The sequence below is a fragment of the Mandrillus leucophaeus genome, unplaced genomic scaffold (assembly GCF_000951045.1).
Source record: "Mandrillus leucophaeus isolate KB7577 unplaced genomic scaffold, Mleu.le_1.0 Scaffold279, whole genome shotgun sequence".
Classification (NCBI taxonomy): Eukaryota; Metazoa; Chordata; class Mammalia; order Primates; family Cercopithecidae; genus Mandrillus; species Mandrillus leucophaeus.
The window spans coordinates 1,932,762-1,938,678 of record NW_012102909.1 but is presented as its reverse complement, the minus strand read 5'-3'; positions in this window follow the sequence as shown (position 1 = coordinate 1,938,678).

The window sequence follows — 5,917 nt, the reverse complement described above, 5'->3', positions numbered from 1 at the left end:
TGTTCCCAGGTGTTCTCTTAGATCTCAAATCTAAGAACACCTGGCTTTGGAGGTAAAAGGGAAGAAGTACAATTTGATGAAGGAAATCAGGTTTTGTTGTTTATTGGGGTAATTATTAGGTATAAAATAGTAGAAGAGCGAGAGGCGTGGTGGCTCACGCCTGTAATCCCAACACTTTGGGAGGCCGAGGCGGGTGGATCATGAAGTCAGGAGTTCAAGGCCAGCCTAGCCAACATGGTGAAACCCCATCTCTACTCAAAATACAAAAATTAGCCGGGTGTGGTGGCACATGCCTGTAATCCCAGGTCCTCGGGAGGCTGAGGCAGGAGAATGGCTTGAACCTGGGAGGTGGAGGTTGCAGTGAGTCAAGATCATGCCATTGCACTCCAGTCTGGGCGACTCCTTCTCAAAAAAAAAAATAAAAAATAAAAATAATAAAAAAACTAGTAGAAAAGCTACAAAGCTTGCAGAGAAATTTTGGAAAATACAAAAGCAGGAACTTTGTTTTTAAAATGTTTATTCCAGGTCTTGCACAGTGGCTCAGGCCTGTAATCCCAGCACTTTGGGAGGCTGACGCAGGAAGATCACTTGAGGAGTTCTGAGAGTCACCTGTGCAACACAGTGAGACCCCCATCTCTACAAAAATAAAGATAAAAAAAAAATAACTGGGCACTGTGGTGTGCACCTCTAGTCCCAGCTACTCAGGAGGCTGAGGAAGAAGGATCACTTGAGCCCAGGAGTTTGAAGCTGTAGGATACCATGATCACACCACTGCACTCCAGCCTGGAAGACAGAGCAAGACTGTGTCTTAAAAACTTAAAAGTTTTATTCTGGATTATTTAAGAAAGAAGATATTTTCCCCTCTCAATCAACAAACCAAAGGCAATTAGAAGGGGCTGTATATAATTAGAGTGATAAATGGAAGGTATTATCTTCGATGTTATTTGTTTAATCCTTTTTTGAGACCTTCACCAACCTCACAGTACAATGTGGCTCTGTCTCTGCTCCCACCTTCTCTGTGGAAACTCCAATGACTGACATCTCTCTCCGTCCATTCCTGGGATCATGTGTGCTTGGAACAGATTCTGTTCTGCTACCATTTACTCATTTGCTTCTTCAACTGCTCTGCTGCCTGCGACCAGATCAGCCCCAGAAGGCTGGTAATAGAAGAAGTTTAGACAAATTAAATTTAACAGAGCTTAATTGAGCAAAGAATGATTCACAAATCAGGCAGCCCCCAGAACCAGAATAGGTTCAGAGCGACTCCAGGACTGTCACATGGTTGGATAAGATTTATGGACAGAAAAAGCAAAGTGATCTATAGAAAACAGAAGTGAGGAACAGAAACAGCTCAGTTGGTGACAGCTGGGGATTTACCTTATTTGACCTGGTTTGAACATTTGACTGCCTGTGGTTGACTGAAGCTTGGCTCCTGTGACTGACTGAGACTCACTGCTTGTTACAAGAGTCTGTTTACACACCAAGTTGGGTTACAGTTCACTGTGTCTAGAGAAACCTAACTTAAAATACGCAAGGAGGCAGCTTTAGGCCAAACATAACAATTTCCCCCTTTTGAACAACCTCTCAATTTGAGAGATTAACCAAAACTTTAGGCATTGATGTCATTCTGTCACCATCATACATGGAGTTATTTGGTCTCAAATTTCACTGAGAAATAGTAGAACAATGGATTTTTTTATTTTTATTTTTTATTTTTATTTATTTATTTTTTTTTGAGACAGAGTCTTTCTCTGTCACCCAGGCTAGGTGGAGTGCAGTGACGTGATCTCGGCTCACTGCAAGCTCCGCCTCCTGGGTTTCCGCCATTCTCCTGCCTCATCAGCCTTTCGAGTAGCTGGGACTACAGGTGCCCGCCACCACACTCGGCTAATTTTTTGTATTTTTAGTAGAGACGGGGTTTCACTGTGTTAACTGGATGGTCTCCATCTCCTGACCTCATGATCCGCCCACCTCAGCCTCCCAAAGTGCTGGGATTACAGGCGTGAGCCACCGCGCCCAGCCGAACAGTGGGTTTTGTAAGATGGGAACAAAGAAACAGAACAATAGAAAGAAACCTGATTGGGTAACATCAAGTTACTTTTTTGTAAGAGTTACGGCAGAGGGGGACTTCCTTATGCTGGAATCTCCTGTTTTCAGGAGAAAAAAAGAAATGGGTCTGTTTTGGGGTCTGCCTCCTACAAGTTTCAGTTTGATTACGTGGCATTTAGCATGAGTGACTCCATTTTGGTTTGGTCTGGTCTGTTGGGGCCTAGTGCAGGAGCTCAGTCCAAAACAGTGACCTCCCATAATTTTATTTAACAAGGCCAAGGCACCTATGGTGTAATGTCTTCCCACTTCCCCTGTCCAGATGGGGGCTGGTGCAGCCTACTTCAGACCCTAACATCCAGTCAGTAGTTAACTGTGCTTCACAGGTCCCGCTGGGGTACAGCATGCCCCTCTCCTTTCACAGGCTAGAAAGCAGCAGGACCCTGGGCTCAGGGCTCACACAGTCTTAGATGTTTTAATGAAACAACTTCCTTCTTTTGTGTCACCTTTATTTCAAACACTCTCCCTGAGCCTGAGGCAGAGTTCATGGGGGCTGGTCAGAAGACAGTCTGAGTATCTGGGCTCCTTGACCTTGGATCAAACATATGAATTGACTCTTTCCTCAAGAAAGGAATTCTTCCCCAGGATGAATTCTTTCCCAGAAGGGTTCACCATGCCTCAGGTAAATATTTCTTTGTTGCACCTGACACATCAGCCCAGCAGAAATACTCAAATCCATTTCATTTCTAGGAAGAACACAGGTTAGTCAGCTGACCTCAGATGTCACTCCTTGTAGAATATCAGGAATGGGTCTAAAAGTGTTATAGGAAAATAAAGCAACAGCATCATTGTAACTACCTATGTGACAAGCTCAGTTCAAGGCACTTTGAATGCATTTTCTCTAATCACTCAACTATTTTAAGTAGGTATTGTTCCCTACATTTTACAGATTAGGAAAGTTAGGCTCATCCATTCAACAAGTTTTTTTGTTTGTTTGTTTTTGTGAGACAGAGTCTTGCCTTGTCGCCCAGGCTGGAGTGCAGTGGCACGATTTCTGCTCAGTGCAACCTCCGCCTCCCAGGTTCAAGCATTCTCCTGCCTCAGTCTCCTGAGTAGCTGGGACTACAGGTGCCCGCCACCACGCCCAGCTAATTTTTTGTATTTTTAGTAGAGACGGGGTTTCACCGTGTTAGCCAGGATGGTCTCCATCTCCTGACCTCATGGTCCACCCGCCTCGGCCTCCCAAAGTGCTGGGATTACAGGTGTGAGCCACCACGCTGGGCCTCAAGAAGTATTTATGGAGCGCTTACTGAATGACAGGTGCTGTTATAGGCATAAGAGATGCATCAGTTATCAATATAAGCAAATATCTCTACCTTTGTGGGGCATACATTCTACAGAGGGAAACTTATTTAAAATAATTAGCATAATAATGAAATAAAATATATTTATTAGAAGGTGATTAGTTCTACAGAACTTCAGAGAGGTTTCAATTTAGCAAGCATATCTTGAGTATCTCTTAAATGCCTGGCACTAGGAATAAAATCAAGAAGATAAAGGTGGCCTGTCTATATGGTGCTTAGGCAAGTGATGCCATAGAGTAAGGGGCAGAACTAGTAGTTATTGCCACTGCTGACATCCATGTTGGGAATGATAACCAGAATGAGTGACTGAGGCAAGTATCTCAGTCCATTGAGGTTTACTAAGTCAGCTTCAGGGAGTGTCAGGGAAAAAAACGTAAGTCACAGATGCATTTGTGGCCGTTTTTCCGAAGAGGTTTTCAGGAGGTTTAGTATTTATACTTTTCCTTAAAGGGAAGGAAGGCACGTAGGAAGAGGGGCAGGTGGTTGTAAAGGTGAATGGTTACATTCTTAGGAGACTTCAGTTAGTGCCCAGTAAATCTGCATTTTACATAAGATAAGATGAATGTCTGAAGGAAAAAAAAAAGGATTAAAGGAAGAATCAATTATGCAAACGTGTTTGGGTAGCTGGAAGAATGACTGATCTCATTCATTTGTTTTGTTTTACACCTGGGAAGATAAGCTTGTAATCAACATTATCAATGTAGAATGGAACAGACTTCAGTTTTAGGAGCCAGATACACTGGAAACCTAAAGTTACAACTGGCATGTCCTTGTTTATGGGAGGCTGGCAAAGAATTTACTTATGCATGATCTGTGGGGAAGTTATTTGGAGATGCCTGAGGCCTTTTACCTTTCCATGGGGATCTGGCTAACGCATAATGCTAGTGACAGCTATTTATTTCCAAGAGGGGGTTGCATAACTCAGTCACCAGGGTTAACCTTCTCTTTGGAATAAGGAGTGGAAGTCCTGAAATTTTTTAAATTTTCCATTACATGTTCTCGCTCTTCAAAATCTTTCAGAGAAAACACTGTAGAAGACACAAGTTTGTGGTTGTATGTTTCATCTGATTCTAAGTTGCTAGGAAGCCTCATTCCACGGAGATGGGGGAGAAACTAAAGAAGCAATGCCAAATAACAGCAACAAAGGGAAAGGAATCCGGGAACCTGATTCAGGCTACATAATTGTCTCCTCAATTAAGGCAGTTATTTGGGCAATCATCTCCCTAACTCTTTTAGTTGTACATTGACACTGTTATAATGTCTGAAGCAGTCTATAGACTCGTTTTTGTAGAGCATCTGAAGCATCTTCAGTTTGCAGTGACAATCTGACAGATTTTCCTGGATTGTGGCTTGAATCAGGTGTTTAAGTGAACCCTTTGCATAGTTCATACTCAGTAGGCACAAAGATCGTTTATATATAAGTTGCTGTTATTTCTCCCAAAGTTTAAGTTCTCTGGCTTCTGCTTGTAGGGCTTTAAGAAAAGCATAGTTTTAATTTCTCATGACTCGTCAGAGGCATGTGAACCAGAGCAACTCCATTGTGAGTAGGGGCTGGGTAAAATAAGGCTGAGACCTACTGAGCTGCATTCCCAGGCGTTTAGGCCTTCTAAGTCACAGGTTGAGATAGGAGCTTGGCACAAGATACAGGTCATAAAGACTTTGCTGATAAAACAACTTGCGGTAAAGAAGCCAGCCAAAACCCACCAAAACCGAGATGGTGACAAGAGAGACCTCTGGTCATCCTCTCTGCTACACTTCCACCAGCACCATGACAGTTTACAAATACCATGGCAATGTCAGGAAGTCACCCTATATAGTCTAAAAAGGAGAGGCACGAACAATCCACCCCTTGTTTAGCATATCATCAATAAATAACCATAAAATGGACAACCAGCAGCCCTGGGGTTGCTCCGTCTATTGAGTAGCCATTCTTTTATTCCTCTACTTTCTTAATAAACTTGCTTTCACTTTACAGACTCACCCTGGATTCTTTCTTATGCGAGATCCAAGAACTGTCTCTTAGGGTCTGGATCGGGATCCCTTTCCGGTAACAATTCCAAAACAAGAAAATGGAAGAAAAAGTTGAAAATGTTAGTTTGGAGACTTGTAGCCAGGAAATAAATCTGAATCCAGTCCAAATTATAGGCAAATAATAAAAACTCAAAAACAATGAATAAGGCTAGAATCTAATAACAGGTATACTATAGTTTTCTTCTGAAACATAATTTTTCTTTCTCCAGTTTCCCATTTTTATCAAGGATAAATCATAGTATGATCGATTTATTTGCAAAATAAGTTTTAGTCTTGTACCTGGCCTAATTATTTGCATACAATGCCGTAAGCATAGTGACTGACCACATAGACTCCTTTTAAATTCGCTTTGTTGGAACCAGTTCATAAGGAATAGCAGATTTGACTTTTTAAAAGCCTCTTGAGGTTAGCCAAGCCAAGGATTTATCTGTGCCTCTAGATACCTGTATGAATTGGGGGTGAATTCCACTTTTCTT